This window comes from Tupaia chinensis, unplaced genomic scaffold (assembly GCF_000334495.1).
Source record: "Tupaia chinensis unplaced genomic scaffold, TupChi_1.0 Scaffold000359_1, whole genome shotgun sequence".
NCBI classification, from domain to species: Eukaryota; Metazoa; Chordata; class Mammalia; order Scandentia; family Tupaiidae; genus Tupaia; species Tupaia belangeri.
This window is the reverse complement of record NW_006159855.1, coordinates 1402891-1424995: the sequence shown is the minus strand read 5'-3', so window position 1 is coordinate 1424995 and position 22105 is coordinate 1402891. Positions and strand designations below refer to the sequence as shown.

The following is a 22105-nucleotide window of genomic DNA, read 5'->3' as shown; positions in this document are numbered from 1 at the left end:
CTTCTAGACTTAGAGGCCGAAGCCCTCGGACAGAGCCGCCACGAAGAGTCAATTATTCATGGGGCGCCTGGGCGTGCTCCCAAGACCAGCTCTGTCCTCGGCTTTTACAGAGAAGCGGGGAGAAGACAGGGGAAAAGTTCTCAGAGCAAAGTTGGTCACATTTCTCCTTTTCCCTAGTAAGTATGGAGCACCTGCTGGGGGCCGGGCCCTGGAACCTGGGGTACTAGCCAGGGGAGAAACATGAGGTCTTGGTGGGCCCCCCAGAGTTTCCGCACCGAACAATGCAAGAGGAGGCCGCAGCCAGGGCCAGGTCACCGAGAGGAAGGAAAGCCTGGATCCCCTCCCCTCCCTCTCTTCCTTCCCCTTCCCTTCCTTCCTCCCGGCTGCATCTCCTTGGCTCCACCCCTTCTCCTCATCAATTCCTCCCACACTTCCCTGCTCCCTGGCTTTTCACTGGAGGGTCCCTTCACCCAGCGAGGAGCAGATGCTGAGCCCCATTGTCTCTCCCCCAGTGACTGCAGCCTCCCGGGGACAGATTTGCCACTCTGTACCCCTCCCCCCAGCCGGGAGGCCCAGCCTGTGAAGACAGGAGCCCCAAGGCCACTGCCCCTTGCCCCACCCTAAGCCGGCTCCTAGTGCTATGGGCACTGACCCCAGTCACTCAGAACATGATTTGTTTCTGACTAGGAGTGAGAAAACGGCAGCCTGAGAGTTCTGTTCAGCAAGGACACGCTGGTTTTTACACCAGTGCCCTGAGGACCCCAGAGCTCTACCCAGTACACCTTAATAGGGTGTACAAGAAGCCACCTTTCTCCCCTTCCCTGCCCCCTCCCGATTAGTGTACCCCAAGCTGTAGCCTCCAGACAAAGCGAAAGGCAGCTCTGCTCCATAGTCCTGCATTTATTCAACAAACACTTACTGGGGACCTACTCTGTGCCAGCTACAGGGCTGTGTGCTGAGGATCTCACCAGCAGCGAGACCCGTCCTTGTTTTGGCTTTGCAGACTGGCAAGTGAAAGAGCAAGCAAAGAAGTCAGGTAACCCCAATGCCGTCAACACATGCCAGGGTGAACCAAGGAAACATCTAAAAGGGTGCTGGGGCTGGGTGCTCAGGGATGGCTTCCTGGAGGAGGCTAACATCTAGAAGAATAGGCCTATGCCAGTCAAATGCACGGGAAGGAACAGCCTGTCCAGAGTTTCAAGGCCGACAGAGCACATTCTTGCAGGTTCTTGGAACTTTCAAGAGTTTGAATATCTGCTGCCGCTTCAAGTACAGGTGGGGGAGTAGGGAATGGGCATGGTGTCAGGAAGATATTCACAGTTTAGCCTCTCCCACTTGCTAACTTCATGGATGAGCTGAACAACTCAGCCTGTGTGAGGAACTTAGACTCAGTTTCCTCACTTACAAAGTGATAAGAAGACAGGGACAGTGTCTTACGTTTAAGGGCCCAGACTTGCTCCATATCCCTGGGCAAGCTGACTTCCCTAAGTTTTCTTATCTGTATAATGGGGGTGAAAATACCTACTCCTGGGGCCAGTGCTGGATTCCCTAATGGCCAACTGCTCATTGAGTCCCGGACCTGGCAGCTTGAAAATCACAACAAATAAATAAATAGATGATAAATAAAGAACTGTTTAAAATTTAAAAAAGAAAATACCTGTTCCCTGGATTGTTGCAAGGCTTAAAAGAGTTTATGCCAAGCCTGGTGTCTAATGCATAAGCACCAATAGACAGTGGCTTGTATTCACTATTCCTCTACCTCAGGGAGTAATGGGGAGGTGCCCTTACAACCTGGAAATGAGATTGTGTTCTGGATTGAAACCAGAGTGACTCACTGTCCCAGATAGGCCAAGAGCTGACTGTGGAGGAAGCATTCCTTTAAAGATGCCCTGCGTCCCAGTGGGTGGTTGGGCCTGGGGAACACCCACATCCCATCAAGAGGACCAGGATGTCATCTCAGGAGCATGAGCCGAATGTGATGATTGTGGTTAGGCCGGCCTGGCCAGAGCGGTGGAGTTGTAGCAGCCAACCTGAAGAATAAACGGGGATCAGAGGATCAGAAGAGCGTAGGCCCCGAGGAGCAAGCAGCTGGCTGTGTTTGCTCTGGGGAAAGAAGTAGTTGCAGAAGTTCTCACTGTGTGGGGAGACAGGAGAAGGGATTATTGACTCCTCCAGAGCCTGAATGAAATCTCCCCAAATTCTTGGTCCTTTGCTTGGGAACATGCAGTGTTCCTACCTTGTCAACATTTTATACTTGTTAATTTCTTTGTAGCACAAGTTCATTGTGAAAGAATGTGAAAATCAGCTAAGCAAAACTGATAAAGCACCACATGTAGAGACATTATATTTTGGTATATATCCTTGGACATTGTATGTCCCTATAGCCACATTTAAACGCACATAAGAGTAAAAACATGCAAAGTCAATATTTTAAACAAATGCATGGCTATACACATAAATATGTTACTTTTATAAAAATTTTAAATGGTGGGGCCAGCAGGTGGCGTGGTGGTTAGGGGTGCTAGACTCCCACATGGCAGATCATGGTTTGAGTCTTGGACCTGGTGGCTTGCTTTCTCACTTTTCTCTCTCTCTCTCCACCCCCACTCTCTGGTCAAATTAAAATGCATACATACATAAAGCTGAATAAAATAAATCTTTAAAAAAAATTTTAATGGCATATACTGAACTACAAAACTGCAACCACACTTACCCAGCAGTGTGTCACAAATATCTTTTCCTACCTATAATCACTCACGTTATCTTTTTTTTTTTTGCCAAAGGATACATGAGCTTGCTGAAGGGAGACGGAGAGAGAAAGTGAGAAATCACACCCCATGGAGAATGGTCATGTCACATCCCTTCTCTATTTCTCCCTCCTTTTTGGATTTTGGTGATGTATACACACAGGCCTGGCAAGTTTCTCAAGTCTTTGAGTCCCACACTGTGTAGTCCGCCATGTGAGTCCCAGCTCATGTAAACACCATGCCACAAGCTGGCCCACATTCTCATTTTTAATGAATGATATTATTCCAAGATGTGCATGTATCTTAATTTATTTAAACTGTTAGGCTCATAGGGGGTTTGCAGATTTTTGTTTTTATGAACCTGCCAGGATAAAAAAAAAACTTATGCAGTTACCTTTGAACCAGGCTAAGCTAGTACTTTATGTAAGATAGCTGTCATCACTTTACAGATGATGAAGCCCAAAAAGGCTTAAAGACTTACTAAGGTTGGGACCAGCAGGTGGCGTGGTGGTTAAGGATGCTGGACACCCGCATGGCTGACTGCGGTTCAAGTCCCAGACCTTGCTTTTTCTCACTTTCCCTCTTTCTAACTCACTCACTCTGTCCCTGTCTGATCCAATTTAAATAAACAAAGTTAAATAAAATAATTCATAAAAAAAAAAGATTTTCCGAGGTCACAGCCATGCATTGATTGAGCCAGAATTTGCAGCTCAGGTTTCCACTTGAGAATTCCCTCTCAGCATCTCTGTCTTCCCCCCCACACACACACCATTTCTTTAGAGTCCCCTCAATGGTCCACCGTACTGTCCTCCATTTTTATAGATTGCCTTCCTGTGAGAACCTGTTTGGGCAGGTGACTCATTTCCTTCTCCGACACCTTTTTAGCTTCAATAATGCCCACCTCCTAGGGTTGTTGGGAGGAGTGAGACAGGTAATCCATGCCACTTAACACATGATATATGCATTTTGTAAATCTTAAAGCCTATAGAATGTTAGGAGTTACCAGCAGGAGCCTAAGCCTATATCCATCACCACTGAGTCAAATTTCCTGACTTGCCCAAACAAGAAATCCTCCAGATTCATGCTAGAGAGAAAGAAATCAGTTTTTTAGATACAGAAGCTGTACCTGGAGACCTCCCCTGGGCATTTCAGCAGCCCTATGGTTGCCCCTCTAGAGCTGACTTTCAAAGGTAGGTTTGTTATAAGGTTTATTAACCCTTATGATTTCCCTGAAGGAGAATGCATTCATGCTGCAGACCTTCCAGAATATTCATCTCCATCTCTGAAAACCCAGGGAATGTCAGAGCTGAGAAAATGGATGAAATACAGCTCTTCAACAGTTCGTGTTTGCCAGAGGAACGACTGGGAGACTAGCAGGTGACTTATTATTTTAAACTTGCCATAGGGAGGGTGTGCTTGAGACAGAGCGAGAACGGGAGAGGGAAAGTGAAAAAACACCTCCCGTGGAGGATAGCCAGACCAAAATCCCATCTCCTCTCAGGATTTGGGCACACACACACGGCATGTTTTTCAAACTGCAGGATCTGGGATCCAGCCACCTAACCAACCATGTTGCTAGCTGTCCTAGCAGGTCATTATTAAAATTTGCTTCTTTTGTTGATAGAACTAAGTAAACATTTTAAAAGATATTAGTGGTTTTGCAATATCTGACATTTGATGTGTAATTATCAAGTCTTTCAACTGAAATTCAGCTAGTGAAAGACAGAGGACCTGGGATTGAACTAGACAGACGCTGGACAAACATAGGTGGATCTAGGATTCCCGAAAGGTCTGGCTCATTAGAAATGGCAGTTGTGTGTGTGTGTGTATGTGTACATGGGCGCGTGCACGTGTGCATACATGTAGTCAGGAATTGGAAGAAAGTCACTGAAAACCAAGTAAAAGACTCACATCCCACAAAAGATGTGTTGGCTAGCATTTCCAAAAGTACAGTAGTGATTTAGGAATACTCAGGGTTTTCATGGAAAACCCAAAGAAAGCAAAAGTTTGCATGGAGAGATGGTGCGAGCATCTGACATCTGTGAATTCTTTTTCCAGAAGTGATGACAGGATGCAGTCCACCTCCTCTGACCTGCCTTATGATCAAGGGTGCATATTTACATGGCTTTATTTCAATCATGGCCTGAAACAATACGTTAACTGATCTTATTTGCATAAAAGTAAGAATAGAAATATACTTAAAGAAACGTGGGCCATTGACCATCAACTGGCAATTATCAGCTGTACCAAACAGTTACAAAGATACATTTAAAAATATATAAATAAGTGCCACAACAAAGATACTTATTGGTATTGGAGGACAAATTGGTACAAAGCATCAAAAATAATTTGATATTATAGATCAAGAATATAAAAGTTTCTACCCTTTGATTTCATAACTTTAGTTCTAGAAATCTGTTTGAGAGGAATAATCAGCAATGTGAAGAAGGATGTGTGTTAAGGATTTTTATTGAAGTTTTATAGAAAGTTGATTCATGAGTTCAAGGTCAACCATAGTAAGACCCTGTCTCTAAATAAGTAAATAAATACAATATGGATGTGGCTCACATTATTAAATATATATATATTGGCAAACATTAAAAACAAATGAAATAAAGAAGGAAGGAGAGAAATAAACTAAATATATAACAATGAGGAAATGTTCAAAGGCTTTTGGTACCTGTCCTGTTCCACAGTGGTTAAACACTGTGTATAAAGAGACAGATTCTGGGAACCAGCAGTTAGCGTAATGGCTATGTCGCTGGACTCCCACGTAGTCGACTGTGGTTCGCGTCCCAGACCCCGTGGCTTAAAACTCACGCCGGGCACATGTGCATGCGTGCCCAGGATCCCGAGAAGAGAATGGAGGAGAAGGGATTGCGGCCTGACCATCCCCCCGGGGGGTGATTTCTCGCTTTCTGTCTCTATGTCTCTCTCTGTCTGTCTGGTGAGCGCACACGCCCTATAACGAAAACCTCTCCAAAAAAAAAAAAAGAGACAGATTCCTGGGACCATCAGGTGGCGTGGTGTTTAAGGTGCTGGACTCCCACGTGGCCTACCATGCTTCAAGTCCTACACCTTGTGGCTTGCCTTCTCCCTTTCCCTATCTCTCTCTCTCTCTCTGGTAAAATTAAAGTAAATGAATGAATAAATAAAATTAAATAAATACTTTTTTTAAAAAAAGAGAGAGACATATTCCATATGGCCCACTGCAGTTCAAATCTTGGCCCCAGTAGCTTGAAAAACACAATAGATATGTGTTTGACAGTGAGCAAAATTCCTAATGAAATGGAGAAAGAGAAGGTGGGAAAAGGATGTGGCATGACCATGTCCTGCTGGGGGTGGTGTTTCCTCCCTCCTTTCTCTGTCTGGGAAGTGTACATGCCCTTTGGTAATAAAAATATTGGGAAAAAAACACCTTCATAAAGGAGTTACATCATGCGCATTTAATGTAATAGTATATTAACTATTGAAATCAAACTGTTGAAGAATGTTTAATGATTTGGGAATGTTTGTAATTTGCTGAGTGAGGTGCAAAATTCTACAGGTGCCAGAATTATATTTTGTCACATTTTGTATATACGGATTTATATCTATCCAGAAAAATACATATGAAATACCTGGAAGGAAATACAAGTTCAAAAATTATTTCTGTTTGTTTAAATTATAGGTGATTTAAATGTTCTTATCCCTTAGGTATTTGCCAAACTTTTTTTCTTCCCTGAGTAAGCAGTATTTATTTACTTATTTGTTTAATCTTTGCCAGAGGGCATGAGCTTGCAAGAGAGAGAGAGAGATTGGGGGTAGGGGGAGAAAACACCCCCTAATGGAACTAGCTAACACCACAGTCCCTTCTCCGTCCTTCTATCCTGTCAGGATTTTGAACATGTATACACACATGTACCCATGTGTTTCTCAAGCTGCTGGTACCGGCATTTGAACTGTGCTGTCAGCCATTTCAGATCTCCTAACAACCAGATCACAGGGCCAGCCCAAGCTGTACGTGTTTTCCTTCCCCCCCCTCTAGCTTTATTAAGGTATAACTGGTATACAAAAAAATTGTATGTAATGACTATGAACAATTCGGTGAGCCGGGCCGTGTGTATAACCACCACGGTCAAGGTAATCAGCAATCACACCACCTCCAGGAGCTTCTGTGTTCCTTTGTTGTTTGTGTGGGACGTGTAATTATTTTTGAACAATAATAATAAGAATTAGAAAACAAGGCCTAGACTTCATATTCATTACACAGTCAATAGAGAAACAACCCAGGCCAGGCCTTCAAGAAACTTCTAGTCTGTAGGAGAAACAGCCATGCAAAGCAGAAGTTATATTGCAGGGTACAGTTATTTCTCTTCCTTTGGAAATGTTTGAAGGCCTAGGGGGGAAAGAGGAACCAGCGTTTTGGTTCTGGTTTGGTCTCTGGGTTGAATAGACTATCTGTTGTGAAAGTGTATTGTGCAAAAAGAGAATGGAGCTTTTTGTGAAGGGAGATAAAGAGGGTGTAGGGAGGGACCAGAGGACTGAGAGGAGGCAGCAGGGTAGGCAGCTCCCTGAGAGGGCTGGGAAGCACCCCTTCACTGGGTGGGCTTGAGCAGTGCTATTCTCCCCAGCCTGCATCCGGGTGTCTGTGTTCAGGGCTAGCCCAGTACCTGACGCTGCATTCATCGCAGGGGCTCAGTTGATGTTTATTGTCCATAAGAACAGATAAATGAATGAGCTTGTAATGTAGTGATTCACTCCCATGAATTTCCTTTAAGGCATTAATTAAAAACTTGGGAAAACAAAACAAAACAAAAGTCTCAGCTGTGAAGCTGCGATGATGGGCAAGACGAGGGGATTTTAATCCTCTCCACCAAGGCAGCTGGTGAATGAGGTGTGTCCGCTGCAGCATGTGGGGGAACCTGAGTTCAAGCTCACATGTGGCAGTGACTGGAGTGTGAAGAGCCCTTGGCTGTGGTGACCTGCCGGCTCCGTGACCTGGGCCAGGCTCCGTCTCTGAATGCATCACTGCCTATGAAAGGGGCTTAGGGAGACCTGTGTTTGTGGAGATCAAATGGAATATGTATGTAGGTAATGTGTAGACAGTAAAGCCCTCTGCAAATGGAAGGAGCTATTAATGCAAAAAATTTTTTTAACCATAGGGTGTGTGCACTCACTGGAGAGAGACAGAGAGGGGGGAAGAGAGAAATCACCCCGCAGGGGGAAGGCCATGCCCCAATCCCTTCCCCTTCAGTCTCCTCTCAGGATTTTGGGCATGTGCACACACGCACCTGGCATGTGTTTCAAGTCACTGAGTCTGAGATTGGAACTGTGGAGTTGGCCATGTGGGATCCAGAGACTTAACCACCACACCAGTAAGCCCAGGAGGGGGTGGAGAGCAATGCCATTGCACATTGCTTCCAGCACACATGCCCTCTGGCAAAAATTTGAAAAAATGAAGAAGCAAAAAAAGAAAGAAAAGAAAAGTGGTAACCTGCTCAGGTAGGCAAGGGGACGGGACATTTAGCAGGGGAAACAGACTTCGGAAACAAGTTACATAACCTCTCTAAGCCTCAGTTTCCTGCTCTGAAGAATCCTTGGGGCCGGCAGTTAGTGTGGTAGTTGGAGGGCTGGACTCCCACATGGCTGACCATGGTTCAAGTCCCACACCTGGTGGCTTGCTTTCTCATTTTCCCTCTTTGTCTCTCTGGTGAGCAAATTTAAATATAATAATAGGGGCCAGCAGGTGGTGTGGTGGTTAAGGCACTGGACTCCCACGTGGCCGACTGCAGTTCAAGTCCTGGACCTGGCAACTTGCCTTCTCACGCTCTCTCTGTCACTCTCTGGTAAAATTAAATAATAATAATAAATTAAATAAACAATAATTTTAATAAAAATAATAGTGATAAATAAAGTTTTTAAAAAATTCTTCTTCACCACTGAAGGAGATAATATATGCAAAGAACCTAGCTCAGTGCCTGGCCTATAATAGCTACAGAAGAAAACCTGTTCTTTGTCCCTTTAGTATCAAAATCAGTTCCTCTTTGAAGCTTACTTCCTGTTCACATTTTGTTCTTTTCCTCAGTTCCTCTAGATATCATGACTGTTCATGTGGGCCCTTGTACCCAGATGATTTTCCAGAATCTGCAAAATAATCTTAAAACAGATCATATTTTCCACCACAAAGAAAATCCCAATAAATCTGAAAATGTAGATACCATATAGGCCACATTCCCTGTTCACAATATACTAAAACTAGAAAGTAATGTTAGAAATCAGCTATTTAAAAGGATCTAAAATAGCCTGTGAGCGAAGGAGGGAATAAAGTGGTGGGGCCAGCAGATGGGATAGCGGTTACATCGCTAGACTCCCACATGGCCCACCACGGTTCCAGTTCCAGACTGAGTGGCGCAAAACTCACACCGGGTACATGTGCATGCATGCCCGAGATCCCAGGAGGAGAATGGAGGAGAAGGGATTGTAGCATGGCCATCCCCCCTGGAAGGAGATTTCCCTCTCACTCTGTCTGTCATGAATCAGGCACAGTACAGGGCAAATGGTAGCTTGTACAGGTGGCATATCCCTATTCAAAATGCTTGAGTCCAGAAGTGCCTCAGAGTTTAGAATTTTTTATTTTTTTAAAGAATGACTTTATTTATCCATTTATTTCTTTATTAATTTGACCAGGGAAGGATAGAGTGAGAGAAAGAGAGAACGCAAGCCACCAGGTCCAGGACTCGAACCTCAGTCGGTCATGCCACCTGCCGGCCCCTCGTTCATTTATTTTAATTTGATCATAGAGAGAGAGGGAAAGTGAGAAAGCAAGCCACCAGGTCCAGGACTCGAACTGTGGTCAGTCATGGGGGAGTATCCAGCGCCTCAGCCACCACACCACCTGCTGGCCCCAGATTTTGGAATATTTACATTATACATAATGAGGTATCGGGAAGATGGGACCCAAGTCTAAACACAAAATTTCTTTATGTTCCGCATATACTTTATATTCAGCCTGAAGGTAATTTTATACAGTATTTTTGTGTTGAAGTGTTTGGACTGTGACCTATCATGAGAAGTCACATGTGCGAGTCTCCACTCATGGCATCATGTTAGCACTAAAACGTTTCAGTTGGGCCTACTCTCTACCTAGTAGTGAAGGGAGCCAAAACCCACATGGCCAACCAGGGTTTGAGTCCCAGCCCCTGGGAGCTTGAAAGACATGCCAGGCACATTTACATGCATATACAAAATCCTGGCAGGATGGAGAAATAGAGAAGGGATTGCAGCATGACCACACCCTACTGGGGGAAGCTTTCTCCTTCTTCCTCTCCCTGTCTCTGTCTCTCTGCCTCTCTCTGGCTAGCACATGTGCCATCAGACAACTAAAAAATAAAGTTTTGGGTTTTGAAGCATTTTGGACTTCAGATTTTCAATTAGGAACACTCAACTGGTATTATCATTCTCCAGTGGCCTCACCTCTTATCCATGACAAATAGTTCTGTGCATCTCTCAGCTGTTGGCCAACTCTACCTGCGTGTTTTCCTGATACGTCAATTGTTCAAAACAGAGCTCATCTTCCCCTGCCAGTGTCTACGCCAAACCTGCCCCACCCTGGGCTCCAGTCTATAGCATCACTGTCCATCTAGGACCAACCAGAAACTCGGCACTCCTTCTCCACCCCCAGGCCCATTCATGCCCAAGGTTTGTAGGTGGAACTGTGTCTCAGGTGTTCATCACCCTCACCACTCCCTGCTTTTTTTTCTTGACAGAGGAAAACACGAATGCAGTTCCCCACTGCCACCAATTATGCAGTCGCGTTTCCCGCATCTGGGGAAGTCACAAGGGTCAGTACATCGAGAGTGCAGTGGATAAGTCTCGCCCTAGGAAAACCACCTTCGTGATCCTGGTACCTCTTCTGTCAGGTACGTAAACTCCCTACTTTTACCTTAACCATTTTAGGTTGGCTTTTCTGCCTTTCCTAATTGAAAGAGCGCTCTCTGGCTCCCTCTGGCTCTCTAATATTCACCTACTTCTGCATTAGCAAGTTCCACGTGGACTCGCAGATCCCTCACTGTTGTTGTTGTTCTAAATACTCTGCTATGGACCAGCAGATGATGTCATGGTTATGTCACTGAACTCCCACGTACGACCGTGGCTCGAGTCCCATACCCAATGACTTAAAACTCACACTGGGGGCTAGCAGGTGGCATGGTGGTTAAGGGCGCTGGACTCCCATTGCTGACCATAGCTTGAGTCCTAGACCTGGTGGCTTTTCTCGCTTTCCCTCTCTCTCTTTCTGTCCCTCTCTGTTCAAATTAAAATAAGTCAATAAAGTTAAATAAAATAATTCTAAAACAAAACAAAACAAAACAAAAAAATACTCACACTGGGCATGTGTGCGTGCATGCCCAAAATCCCAAGAAGAGAATCCAGGAGAAGGGTTTGCAGCATGGCCATCCCCCCTGGGGGTGTTTTCTCACTTTCTGTCTCTTCAGTGAGCTCACGTGCCTTATAGCAAAAACGTCTCCCCTCAAAATAAGTAAATACTCTGCTTTTCTTCACTTTGGTAGATGAACACTGCACATACATCTTGCTGAAAGAAAAGGAATCAGGGACCAGCAGGTGGCGTGGTGGTTAAGGTGCTGGACACTCCCTCATGGCCAGCCAGGGTTCAAGTTCTAAGTCTGGTGGCTTGCTTTCTCACCTCCTCTCTCTCTCACTCTCACCCTCTGTCTCTCTCTGGCAAAACTAAAAAATAAATGAATGAATAAATAAAATAAAATAAATAATTTTTAAAAAGAAAGAAAAGGAATCATTTTTGAGCAATCTGAGTTCCTGTCTCCTCTGTACCTCCAAATAGGTGAGTCACATATACATTTCCAGGGTTTCAGCAAATTCTCTAGCTGTCATCTGGCTTCCATCCTGAAATCCAGAGCAACCCTCCTACAGAGAAAGGCAGAGCCGACCGAGGTGACAGGGAATCCAGGGTGTTCTGAGTCTCCTGAGGGCTAAACTGACCAGACCTGCCTCTCCTGGCCTATCTCCAGAGACAGAGAGAAGTCACGTCATGCTTGGAAGAGCAGCAAGCCTGGCAGGCATGATGAGGAGAGAAGTGATTAAAGACAAGGGTCAGCCAGAGACAGCCCACTCACTGCCGAACAAATGGCAAATTGGAGCCAGCAGATGGCGTAGTGGTTACGTCACTGGACTTCCACATAGCTGACCCTCCATTGGAGTCCTGGACCTAGCGGCTTGAAAATCACCCCAGGTACATATGTGTGTGTGCCCAAAATCCCAGGAGGACACAGATTGCAGTGTAGCCATCCACCCTTGGGGGTGACTTCTCATTTTCCCTCTTTTTCTGTCTCTCTCTCTTTCTTTCTGGTGAGCATGTGCACCCTATGGGAAACCCCACCACCACCCCCCGACCAAAAAAAGAAAGAAAGAGAGAAAGAAAGAAAGAAGGAAGGAAGGAAGGAAGGAAGGAAGGAAGGCAGGTAGGCAGGCAGGCAGGCAGGCAGGCTGTCTGGGCCCAGTGCCCAGACCCTGGGAACACGTATCATGCTACAATCCTCCAGCAGAGGGCGCTCACAGCATGAGGTGCTCCCACGCCAATCACTGCTCCCAGTGCCAGCAACCAAACTGCAGAGCACAGCCCTGCCCTGTCCTGTCTTGCTTGGTCAGAGCAGACCTGGTACAGGAAACCTGTTGAGTCATTTAGAGGAGAGATCTGGGAGTGTTGGTGCAGAGGGAGGATAGAGTACATGGCACCCACGTCAGGAGCTGATTCCCTTTAATCCTAACTTGCACATCCCTTTGTAATTCATTTTGCACCAGTTTGGCTCCCACTCTGGTATAGGACTGAGTAGTTCAACCAGGACTTTCTCGTTCACTGCTGCCAGATTAATTTGCTGAAAATAGCACTCAAGAGCCAGCCTCTGGTGCAATGATTAAGGTGACTGGATCCCATATGGCTAAACTTGAGTTTCAAGTCCTGGACCCAGTGACTTAAGAAAAACATTGGGGGTGTGTGTGTGCATGTCCCAAAACATTGGGTGTGTGCACGTGCATGTCCCAAATCCTGATAGGCTACAGAGCTGACCCATATTTCTTCTTCTTTTTAAAATTTTTCTATTTTTCTTTTTAGGGTTTTTGCCATAGAGTGCATGTGCTCTTTAGAGAGAGACAGAGAGAGGGAAAGCAAGAAATCATACCCCCAGGGTAGATGGCAATGCCACAATCCCTTCTCCAGTCTCAGCATTTTGGGCATGCACGCACATGCACCTGGCAGGATTTTCAAACTACTGGATCTGGGACTCAAACTGCAGTCATCCATGAGAATTCAGTGCCTTCACCACCACACCACTTGCTGGCCCTCTCTTTCTTCCTTTAGATTTTTCCCCCTACATTAAAAAAATTTTAATAATAAAAAAAATGAAAATAAAAAAAATAATAAAACCTCTCAAAAAAAAAAAAAAGCAGTGAGTCTCAGGCTAGCAGGTGGCGTGGTGGTTAAGGCACTGAATCGCACATGGCCAACCCTATGGTTCAAGTCTAGGACCCAGCAGCTTGAAAAATACTCTGGGCATGGGTGCATGAGTGCCCAAAATCATGAGAGAAGAATGAAGAAGGAATTGTAGCATGACCATCCCCTTAGGGGGTGATTTCTTATTTTCCCTCTCTTTGTCTCTCTCTAATGCACCTTATAACAAAAATCTAAAAAAAAAAAAAGAACAACATGAAGGTGTGAGTCTCAGGGAGCTGGGTGGGGAAGACTCACCCTTAATGTAATGGGCACCATCCAATTTCTGGGGCCAGAGAGAACAAGTAGAAAAGCCAGATTGGCCTCTTTTGGAGAGTGGAATAGACTTCTGCTGCTGCCTCAGACATCACAACTCTAGGCTTGTCTGCCTTTGAAGTCCAGGACCCACACCAGTAGCCTCCCAAGTTCTTAGGCTTTTGGACTCCCACTGAGAATTACACCAGTGGCTTCCTTGGCTGTGAGGCCTTCCAACTTGGACTGAGCCACGCCACCAGCATCCAGGGTCTTCAGCTTGCAGGTGGCCTGTTGTGGGACTTTTCAGCTGCCATAATTGTATGAGCCAATCCTCCTAATAAATTCCCTCTCATATATCTATACATGTAACTGTTGGTTCTGTCTCTCTAGAGAACCCTGACTAATACAAGCAGATATACCTTCTTCCCAAGTGCACATGGAACATTCTCCAGCCACTACATATAGACTACATATAGGCTACAAAACACATCTTAACACATAATAAAAGACTAAAATCAGAAAGCATCTGTTCCAATAACAATGCAATGAAACTAGAAATCGATAACACAAGCAAAACTAGAAAACCCACAAATTGGTGGAAATTAAACAACACAGTCTTAAACAACCAAAGAGTCAAAGATGAAATCACAGGGGAAATTAGAAAATATCTTGAGACAAATGAAAACGAAAACACAACATACCAAAACCCATGGGACGAGTGCAGTTTATTGCTGCAAACACTGACATTAAAAAAGAAGAAAGACTCGGGACCCGCAGTTGGCATAATGGCTATGTCGCTGGACTCCCATGTAGTCGACCGCAGTTTGAATCCCGGACCCAGTGGCTTAAACTCACGCCAGGCACGTGTGCGTGCATGCCCAAGATCTTGAGAGGAGAATGGAGGAGAAAGGGATTGCGGCGTGGCCATCCCCCCCCGGGGGGGGGTGATTTCTCGCTTTCTGTTTCTCTGTCTCTCTGTCTTTCTGGCGAGTGCACTCGCTCTATAGCAAAAACCTCTCCAAAAAAAAAGAAGAAAAACTGTACTTCATGGCAGAAACTGAAAGACTAGAAGATATAAAAGCATGGAGAAAAATTGTGGATACTAGAGACAGTGTGAGAGGAGGAGAGGAAATGGGGGAGGGGGAGAAGAAGGGAATCAAGGGGAAAAAGAAAGCAAAATATTTAAGGGACACAAAAATGGAAAATTATCTATTGATAACGTGTCTGATAATATCTTTAACTGGATTAATATACAGTGTATTCATGCTAGGAAAATTTATTTTGCATGCTATAATGATGCACATTTAATACATTCAGTATATATACATTCAGTATATACATTCAGCATTAGTATATATACTGAATGTATTAAATGTATATAATTTAATACATTCTTCTCTCATGATTTTGGGCACTCATGCACCCATGCCCAGAGTATTTTTCATGCTGCTGGGTCCTGGACTTGAACCACAGGGTTGGCCATGTGGGATTCAGTGCCTTAACCACCACGCCACCTGCCAGCCTGAGACTCACACCTTTTTTTTTTTTTTGGAGAGGTTTTATTATTATTATTATTATTATTGTTATTATTTGCTATAGGGAGTGTGTGCTTGCTAGAAAGACAGAGACAGAGAGACAGAAAACGAGAAATTACTCCCCAGGGTGGATGGCCATGCTGCAATCCCTATTCCTCCATTCTCTTCTCGGGATCTTGGGCACGCATGCACATGCACCTGGTGTGAGTTTAGCCACCGGGTCTGGGACTCAAACCACGGTTGACAACATGGGAGTCCAACAACGTAGCCATTACACCATCTGCTAGTCCTGAGACTCACACTTTCTTAATTTCCTGTAGAAACACTCAAAAACACACCTAGAATCATGCTTTAGTTTTTATGTATTCCTTAATCCAGTCGAGCTGCCCCCAAAATTAGCCATCTCTATGCTGTTGTGGGGTAGAGTTTTCTCTATCAGTCAGTTAAGCCCATCTGATCTATAATGTTGATCAAGTCTTATATTGTCTTATTGTCTTTTTGCCTGGTTGGCATATTTCTTTCCTTGAACAAAATTAGCCTATATACTAAAAGGTAATATATTACATGGTTCAGAATTTTGAAAGCATCAATACAACAGATCTATTTTTGTCTCCCAGAGTCCAATTCTCTTCCCCAGAAGAACCCAGTGTCATCCATTTCTTGGGTCTTTTGGAGCACTTTAGATAAAATATTTCTGGGACCCTCCCTTGAGTTATTCTTTTTTTATTTTAAGAATTATTTACTTAATTTTATTTGTTCTTTTGTTCATTTTAATTGGACCAGAGAGAGATAGAGAGAGCATGAGAAAGAAAGCCATCAGGTCCGGGACTCGAACCATAGTTGGGCATGTGGGAGTGCCAGTGCCTTATCCACCATGCCACCTGCTGGTGCCCATCCCTGAGGTTTTTTTTTTTTTTAACACATACCAGTCATTTTTTATTGGGTATGAATTCTCGACTGGGATATGAAAGGACTCAACAAGTTCCTTTGTAGAGGTGCTAAGTCAAGGAGATGCCTCCATGCTGCCCTCTTCAGTGGTATTTGCCTCACTGCTCATGTTGAGTTCCTTATAAGAAAAGCAGTAGCTCAAGAGCACGTAAGCGGCCAGCACCATAGAGACCCCAGCAACACCCCCTTTCTTCACGTTGACATACTTGTTTTAACACTAGTAGTAACCTCTCTGAAATGCTCCAGCAATGCCTTCAGGGGTAAAATCCTGCATCAGTATCCAGCTTAGCAACTCCCCAAGTTTGGCATCATGAGTTTCTTTTTCACTGGTACACCTGGTACACCTGACGCCATCTTGGAGTCCTGGTGTCTGCTGCACAGCCCCATCCCTGAGTTTTTGATAGAATGGGTCTGGTTTGGATCTTGACAAATTCCCCCCCACCCCCCGGAGGACCTTTGCACTCAACAGAGAGAAAGGGAAAGCAAGAAAGCACCTCCTCCCCCATGGGGTGTGGCCACACCACAGTCCCTTTCTGTTCCTCCCTACCTTTAGTATTTGGGGCACACACACACACACACACACACACACACACACACACACACGTGCCTGGTGTGTTTTTCAAGCAACTGAGTCCATGGCTTGGACTACATGTTGGCCATGTGGGATTTAGTGCCCTAACCACCAGGCCATGAGCTGGCTTGAAACACTGTATTTTTTTGGAGAGGCTTTCAGCTGTGCCTTGAGCTGGCTTGAAACACTGTATTTTTTTGGAGAAGTTTTCGCTGTAGGGTGCTGTGAGCTCACCAGCCAGACAGAGAGACAGAGACAGAAAGTGAGAAATCACCCCCCAGGGGGGATGGCCACGCCGCAATCCCTTCTCCTCCATTCTCGGGATCTTGGGCACGCATGCACATGCACCCGGTGTGAGTTTTAAGCCACCGGGTCCGGGACGCTAACTGCGGTGGACTACGTGGGAGTCCAGCGACATAGCCATTATGCTAACTGCTGGTCCCGAAACACTGTATTTTTAATGTCTACTCCCCAGAAGATTCTGATGCTCCAAATTTGCAGATCACTGCTCTAATCATCTCTCAGTAATCAAACATCTGGCTCTGATTGTTTTTTTAATCAAAAAAATTATTTTAGATAGATTTTTGCTATCGGGCATGTGCACCTACCAGAGATACAGAGAAACAGAGAGAAAGTGAGAAACCATCCCCCAGGTGGTCATGGCCATGCCACAATCCCTTCTCCTCCATCCTCCTCTTGAGATTTTGGGCACACATGCACACATACTTGGCATGAGTTTCAAGTCACCATGTCCAGGACTCAAACCACAGTTGATCATATGAGAGTCCAGTGACTTAACCACTACACCACCTGCTGGCCCTCTGATGTTTAATTGAAAAAGACTAAGACATTGAGTAGGATGGGCACACCCAGGGTAGAGAGCTGAGCCACACACATTGTCAGGGAATTACAGGTTACCAAGAAGAGCATTCTGTGGTTGGAGGCCTGTGGTATATAGAGAACAGTGCAGACTGGAATTAAGAGGCTGGGTTCTCACCCCGATTGGATAACAGTTGCTGTGGGACATTGCACACAAGTCATTGACCCTCTCTGGCCTCCGTTTCCTATTCATAAAGAAGAAATTGGACACAGAGAGAGAGATAGAATGACAGGCAGCCCCAACAGAGTCTTCGTGCCGTGATCCACCCCCAGCCTCAGCCAGCCCGGAAAATGGGCACACATTCATGCGTGTATCTATATGTGCATGGAGATCCCAGGACATGAACCCAAGAAGGGAATCATAATTATTATTTTTAAATTATTTATTTAATTCCATTTGTTATTTTTATTTTTTCATTTGACCAGAGAGAGAGGGAAAACAAGAAAGCAAGCCACCAGGTCCAGGACTCTAACTGTGGTCGGCCATGTGGGAATCCAGTGTCTTTATTTACCACGCCACTTGCCAGTCTGGCATTATTATTTTTCCTTTAGTCGTAGTAGAACATGTGGGTGTGCATGGGGGAGAGAGGAGCACCCTCCACAGGGAGTGGTCACACTGCGATCCCCTTCCTCCAGTTCTGCTAGTCAGATATTGAGCACTTGTCCAGAGTGTTTCAAGCTGACCAGGCCAAGGATTCACACTACAGTGACCATGTGGGATCTGGCTTCTTGAGCAGCACATTACCACTGTGCCATGAAAATAGCCCTTCTGTGATTTTTGGCAGAGGGAAATCTGAGGCCTCCCAAATTCTTTTTTTTTTTTTTGGAGAGGTTTTTGCTTTAGGGCGTGTGCACTCACCAGAAAGACAGAGAGAGACAGAGAGACAGAAAATGAGAAATCACTCCCCCAGGGGTGATGGACATGCCATGATCCCTTCTCCTTCATTCTCCTCTTGGAATCTTGGGCATGCACGCACATGTGCCCGGCATGAGTTTAAGCCACCGAGTCTGAGACTTGAATCGTGGTTGATTACGTGGGAGTCCAGCAACATAGCCATTACGCCAACTGCTGGTGCCAATTCTTTCTGAGATGTGTTTCCCCCTGGAAAAGCCTGGAAACCTGTGTGATTGGTTTAACTTAGAGGAGCTTGGGGAGGCCACAGCTGCTAACTGGTAGTGGGGGAGAGTCTAAGGATAATGGTAAAGGACCAGTTAAGGTCTTCCAGGGTCAGAGACCCATTTACTTTTGGGGATCCCACCCTATGTCACAAGAAGCATATTAAAATGTACCTACCTCCACAATTAAAATTTATATATATATATATATACACACACACACACACACATATACATACACACACATATATTTAAGAATTATTTTATCTAACTCCATTTAAAATTATTATTTTCTAGTTTAATCAGGGAGAGACACAGAGAGAGGAAAAATGAGAAAGCAAGCCACTATTTCCAGGACTTGAACCACTGTTGGCCATGTGGAAGTCCCACCAGTGCCTCCAACCATCATGCCACCTGCCAGCCCTATATATTTTTTAAATAATAATAATTTTATTTTATTTTGTTTTATTATTTACTTTTTTTATTTGACCAGAGGGAGACACACAGAGCAAGAGAGAGAGAGAAAGGGAAGGTGAGAAAGCAAATTGTCAGATTTGAGACTTGAACCATGGTCAGCTATTTGAAAGTCCAGTACCTTAACCACCATGCCACATGCCAGTTCTTGTAATTTATATTTTAACCACATAAGAGTTGCATTGCTATTGCCTAGTCAACAAATATTATATATTGCAGACAGTTCCACATTTATTTACTGTGATTGTGCCATTTTTCTATTTTGGAGTCAATCTTTTTTTTATTGCTTATTTTTTAGATTGTGAACATTGTGCTAGGCTTCAGCACTATGCCACAGTGCCTGGTGGGTGAAGCGGCTTGGGTGTGCCAAAGCCAGCGGGTGGCGGTATCAGGGAGTCTGTGCTAGCTCAATGGAAGGAGCTTTTTAACCCTGAGAGCTGCCTTCACCAGAAGAGCTTCCTGTTCCTGGAAATAATTTTATTTCAGGCCAACTGGTGCATGCCAGGCACTGTCCACCACGAGAAAGGCTGCAGGAAGAATAGCTGTTTCCAATGGGAAGCAGGAAAACATGGTCTCTGGAGTTCCTGCCAGTCTCATGATTTCACGGACTTGGGGGCACTGTCTAGCAGCCCGTCATTCAAAGCGTGATTCCTGGACCACAGCATCAGCCTCAGCTTGTTAGAAATGCACATCTCTGGCTCCACCCACACCTATGGAATCAGAATGTGCGTTTTTACAAGGTCCCCCACAATCATATACACATTACTGTTTAAGAAAGTATTCTCTGGTTCTCAGAATCTGTTGATCTCACCAGCAACATTGCTTCTGGACTGATCACAGTTATAAGTTTAAGGGCTCTTCTGTAATTTAGGGAGGAACATCACCCTAATTTTAACTGACAGCCACAAATACATTCCCCGTGGGGAGCTGAGGCCTTCAGTGGAGCTGGCTAAAGGCCCTGCGCTGCATCGAAGCTCACGGGATACTGCTCAGGCTTGGTGGGCGAGGAACCTGCAGTCGGGTCTGGTACCTGGGTACAGAGGGGAGCCTGCTGAGGGCTCACTGCCAGTCTCTGGGTGCCCTCTGTGCTTTCAGAACCCATTCTCTTCTGCATAAGCTGGCCTGGTGCTACTGTGCTTTTTGTTTGTTTCTTTTACAAGTTTTTGCCTTAGGGCATGTATGCTCACAGGAGAGAGAGACAGAGACAGTGAGGGGGAAAGTAAGAAATCACCCCTAGGAGGGATGGCCACACTGCAATCCCTTCTTCTCCATCTCCTCCTGGGATCTTGGGCATGCATGCACATGCGCCTGGCATGAGTTTCAAGCCAGCGCCTGGCGGGTTTTTAAAGCCACTGGGTCTGAGACCCAAATGTGGTTGGCCATGTGGGAATCCAGCGACGTAACTGCTATGCCATCTGCTGGCCCCTTGTTTTGTTTTTTATTTAGTTTGCTATAGAGTGAGCCCACTCACTGGAGACAGACAGACAGAGGGAAAATGAGAAAGCACCCCGGGGTGGGGGGGGCCGCCACACTGTAATCCCTTCTCCTCCACTCTGTTCTTGGGATTTGGGGCACACACATATGTTTTTGTTTTTGTTTTTTTTTTCCCTCCTTAAACCATTTTTCTTGGGAGCCAGCAGGTGGTGGTGTAGTGGTTAAGGTGCTGGACTCCCATGTGGTCCACCACAGTTGAGTCCTGGACCTGGCAGTTTGGAATTCACACTAGGTGTGTGTGCGCGTGTGCCCCAAATCTCAAGAGGACAATGAAGAGAAGAGACTGTGGCATGGCCATCCCCCTTGGCAATCTCTAAAATATATATATATATTTTTTCTTAATCATTTTATTTTATTTTTTTGTTTTGGGGCATAAGCACTCACCAGAGACAGAGAGAGAGAGGAAAATGAGAAAGCACCTCCCAGCAGGGATGGTCACACCACAAACCCTTCTCCTCCATTCTCTCCTTGGAATTTTGGGGCATATGCATAGGTACCTGGAATGTTTTTTAACCTTCTGGGTCTGGACTTGAACAATGCAGTCAGCCATGTGGGATCCATAGGTTTAACCTCCATGCCGTTTGCTCCCCCCAAAAATCTTTATTTTATGAAGACAGTAAAAGTTGCATGTGCTTATGTATATATACATATCTCTTTATCTTTTTAGTTTGTTATAGGGCACTTGCACTTGCCAGAGAGATAGAGAGGAAGAGGAAAAATAAGAATTAACCCCCCAGGGGTGGCCATACTGCAATCCCTTCTCCATTCTCTTTTGATTTCCAAGCCACCAAGTCCAGGACGCAAACCATGCAGTGAGTCGTGTGGGATCCAGTTACCTCAATCTCCACATCACTTGGTGGCCCCACTTCGAACAATATTGATGGGTCTACAGCCAATAGTGAAATCCCTCCCACTCCACACTTTTGTCCCTGGGAAAACCACCTACGTAGCCATTATGAACTATTTGGCACACATCCTTCTAAACTTTGAAACTGCATTTTCATGGGTGTTTTAAACAATTATTGCTTTAGCTACAGTGTCCTGCCTATTGTTTTTTCACTTAAGAACAAATGATGGTGGGACCAGCAGTTGATGTAATGGCTATGTCACTGACCTCCCATGTAGTTGACCGCAGTTCAAGTCCTGGACCCGGTGGCTTAAACTCATGCTGGGCACGTGTGTGTGCATGCCCATGATCCTGAGAGGAGAAGGGATTGCAGCATGGCCATCCCCCTGGGGGTGATGTCTCGCTTTCTGTCTCTCTGTCTTTCTGGTGAGCGCACGCGCCCTATAGCAAAAACCTCTCCTCAAAAAAGAACACATGCTGGCCATCTTCCCATGTCAGCTCTGAACAGGGTGGAGGTGCAGTTTTGCAGAGATGACAGCCAGGGTGAGGCTTTGGCCCTGAGCCAGGCAACCCTGTAAGGCTGCACCTGCCAATTGCCAGGAAGGTTCCCAAAGGAGTCTGTGTACGTGGATCAGTAGCCAGATGAAGATCAAAGCACCGTTCATTTCATTATTAGCTGAGCAAATGCCTGACAGCAGAGAGGCTTGGTTTGAGAACCGGCACAAATGGGCAGCCCGC

General features: G+C 45.3%; 1 protein-coding gene and 1 non-coding gene across 6 annotated transcripts in view; one reads left to right on the top strand and one right to left on the bottom strand.

Moving 5' to 3' along the window:
• Positions 1–6: 6 nt before the first annotated feature.
• AP3S2 (adaptor related protein complex 3 subunit sigma 2) overlaps positions 7–22105 on the top strand; it is a 109864-nt gene continuing 87765 nt past the window's right edge. For 4 of the 5 annotated variants that reach the window (XM_027773556.1, XM_027773555.1, XM_027773554.1 and 1 more), the window contains exons 1-4: positions 7–176; positions 941–1036; positions 3983–4124; positions 10496–10648. The gene's annotated coding sequence lies outside the window, so the exon portion shown is untranslated. The remainder of the gene's footprint in view (positions 177–940; positions 1037–3982; positions 4125–10495; positions 10649–22105) is intronic. The other variant, XM_027773557.1, reaches the window with a different exon arrangement.
• LOC114008594 (U1 spliceosomal RNA) lies at positions 10494–10656 on the bottom strand. Its single transcript, XR_003550113.1, has one exon. It is a non-coding gene; the product is annotated as a U1 spliceosomal RNA (small nuclear RNA).